The 3,863-nt window shown below is 35.0% G+C and overlaps 1 protein-coding gene across 2 annotated transcripts in view; it reads right to left on the reverse strand.

The window, feature by feature from the left end:
* LOC106879046 (apoptosis-stimulating of p53 protein 2) overlaps positions 1 to 3,863 on the reverse strand; it is a 90,697-nt gene that overhangs the window by 86,384 nt on the left and 450 nt on the right. The window lies entirely within an intron of this gene.

The following is a 3,863-nucleotide window of genomic DNA, read 5'->3' on the forward strand; positions in this document are numbered from 1 at the left end:
ACCAGTTTTACTGACTGTTTTGCTTAGAAACAAAAAGTACACTAGTAATTTTATGGTCTATCTGTATTCCACTTCATTTACCGGTTTATTACAATATAAATCAACTATAAAGTTATTTAAAGTCTTTATCCCATTCATTTCGAATATTCGAATATTCAATGAACAATACTGTGGAGGCGCGTGGCTTAGTGGTTAAGGTGTCAGCATCATGATCGTAAGATTGTGGTTTCGATTCCTGGACCGGGCTACGCGTTGTGTTCTTGAGCAAAACACTTCATTTCACGTTGCTCCAGTCCACTCAGCTGGCAAAAATGAGTAACGCTGCAATGGACGGACGTCCCGTCCAGCTGGGGAACACATACGTCATTGAAACCGAGAAAACGGGCCTATGAGTCTGGCTAGGCTTTAAAAGGGCGCGTTTATTTATTTACAAATGAACAATACTATGCAATACTCTCGCTAGACTGTTTGTACGTGCAACTTTGCTAGTTGCATTTTTCAAAATGCAATAAAGAAAAGCAACAGAAGAATCAACAGTAAAATTTGTATCCAGAACATAGAAGAAGGTAATTAAACATAATGTGATATCAATCTGGCTCTCAGCTGTTTTTGCCCACCCATCTTGACAGTACCTAAGAAGGAATTGTGTTACTAATTCTTAATTTTTTTTTAAAGTTAGAGTTATCGCATCAACCATCCAGTAGTAAGAGAGAAGTACAGTTTTTTCTAATAAGTTACGAAAGAGCCTTTACTGTAAAGGAGATAATGTTAAATATTACGCTTTGATAATACTTTCGTTCGGCATCAACAAATGACGAAACGGAAAATGTGAATCAAACCGAGTTGGACATTTGAAATTCTAACATCAATCAGATGTATTTCCTTGAGGTTTGTGACTAACACGACAATGACGTCATTGCCACTTGATTTCTTTCCAGTTTAAGCTGTAACAGCAGTTTAATCCGGTAATCATCATTTGCTTTTTATGTCATCATCTTCCTTCTTTGTCTCTTGTGTCATCTTGTTCCAAACCCTTCTTCTTTGTTCTGGATAGTAGAGACAGTAAAGCTTTTAGAGAGACAGTAAAGCTTTTAGTTCTGAGTTTGAATTTCACTGAGATCCACAAAATAAGTACCCATACAATAGCCTTTGCTGTGTCGATTATAATGGATTGTATACCACACAAACACAGGCACGCACGCACACATACGCACACACGTACACACACACAAATAGATTTTGTACCTATATAAAAAATCTAGTACTATAGTATCACCGAAGATCTATCTTTCAGATTCGCTTATGCCACATTCCTGATAGTTAAAGTCAAGTAGAGTGAAAATTGAACAAGAATAATTGGTTTGTTTTCTGTTTTTCTAACTGTCAGAGTATAAGAATAAATACACCTGTGTTAAAGTTATTTGTTTTCCGTCTGGATTTCTTTCTGGTTGTGCAGTGCATGTACAAAAACGAACTAACGCAATCTGTATCGTAAAATTATAGATAGTCATATACAAAGCATACACAAATATTATGTTGGTGAAATTCAATTTAATATTATGTACTGAAAAGTATTTGCTCGTTACAGAAACACTACAAACACAATAACCTACAAAACAGCCATTTACCTTATTTGTGAAATACGAGTTAACCAACAAACGAACTCGCATAAAGAATCTTGCAAACCAAATCCCAAAACGAAATCATATTTATTAATAATGAAAATTATATCCTCTCTTCCCATCTCCAAAGAAAACAATTCTACAATTGTCTGCCATTTCATTATATAAACGTAGACAGAGTGGGGATAGCGTGAATTTTAAAGTGGTGGGTCAAAATTTCAGAAGTTAATGCTTACATAGTGAAATTCAATTTAAATGGCTGCAGCTGTTGACCGAAACCGAGTCATCTAATTCGATTGATAGATCACGGCTTACTGGGGGTTTTTCCTTTTATAAACCTACTCCTACTCCAATATTCACCTAATAACAGATAACGTATATTATTCTTTAAGTGTTAAGTGTATAAGTGGAGGCGCAATGAAATTGTGAGGGAGCGGGGCTAGTCAATTACATCGATTCCATTGCATAGCTGGTATTTATTTCATCGACGTCGAAAGGATGAAAGGCAAAATTTGACCTCGGCGGAATTTGAACACAGAACGTAATGACATGAAATGCCGCTTCCCGGCGTGTTTAACGGTTCTGCCAACTCGCCTAATAATAGTAATAATATTAATACAAAGAAACATTTTCGTCCTGTTGAAGTCTAAAATAACTTCACACACACACACGCACACACACACAGACGCGCGCGCTTCGAAAGAAAAATCCTCCGATTATGACGACGGTAACAGCAACAAATAGAAGTTACAGTCACAAACCATAATTCTTTTTTTTGACTGAGAATATAATTTACGAAGCAGACGAGGCAAGATGCAAAAACTCTCTCTCTCTCTTCCTCTTTCTCTCTCTCCCTCTTTCTCTCTCTCCTCTCTCCCTCTTTCTCTCTCTCTCACACACACATACACACACCCAAAAGATGTTGCACAAGGAAGAAATAAACGGCAAAATGCATATATACATATACAGACGCATACAGACATACGTATACATACATACATACATACATACATACATACATACATGTATGTAGTTGTATGCTTATATTCATGTAAATATATACATGAGTGTGTCTGTGCGACTCAAGGTCCGAGAGTTTCGTGTGTTGGCATTTAGTTAAGTACATATGAAAACAGAAAACCCCTACAATACTCATTTTTATCCCAACAATTAAGTTACGATAAAAGTATAAATTAGAGTTATGTTAGATGTATTATTACACTGAATATATAAAATATATTATATATATATTACACTGAATATATATATTATATATATATTACATTGAATATATATTATATATATATATATTACACTGAATATATAAAAAGTGAGGCTAACATTTTTTTTTTTTGATAAAAATAAATGAGTATTGTACGTGTTTTCTTTTTGTCATAACTGTATGCTTACTTTTGCACACCCCCACACCCCCGCCGTATATATATATATGTGTGTGTGTATGTATGTATCTATACGTGTGTGTGTGTGTAATTTATTGGAAGCTGAAACTTCACTAGTTGTTACTCCGAGTTTCGCACTTCCGAGCTTCAGACGGTTGTGAAAAATGGAACATAAAAATGGTATATAATGGACATACAGTTGAAATTTTTTAAATATCATTGCAAGCACCTGGAACAAATAGAACGAGGGTGGTTTATTTAAAAGATACAGCACAAACACAATGAAAGGTGCCATGTTCAAATAGAAGAGTCTTGAATGTGTTCTTTAGAATATTGATTATATCTCTATTTGTAAATGAGTGAATATTCATAAGAATTCCATCCGATCCCAGTTATAAGTAGCCAATGTCAGTTGAATAATATTAATTTTATCTTAGGATAGAAATACCGTCGACAGAGATACATTTCATTACAACCAAACATTAGTGAGAAACTTGAGCGAGAAAGTACAGAAGAGACATAAGTAAAGGAAGACATATTGGTTTAATCCTTCACTCAATCTAGTTATTGTCCTATATATATTCTTTTACTCTTTTACTTGTTTCAGTTATTCGTCTGGGCCATGCTGGAGCACCGCCTTTTAGTCGAAGAAATCGACTCCAACACATTCTTTCTATGCTCGGTACTTATTTTATCGATTTTTTTTTTTTTGCAGAACCGCTAATGTTACGGAGATATAAACACACCAACATCGGTTGTCAAGCGAAGGCTGGGGAAACACACACACACGCACACATATGTGTATATATATATATATATATATACACACACACACACACAC

Source organism: Octopus bimaculoides, chromosome 7, assembly GCF_001194135.2.
Source record: "Octopus bimaculoides isolate UCB-OBI-ISO-001 chromosome 7, ASM119413v2, whole genome shotgun sequence".
NCBI lineage: Eukaryota > Metazoa > Mollusca > Cephalopoda > Octopoda > Octopodidae > Octopus > Octopus bimaculoides.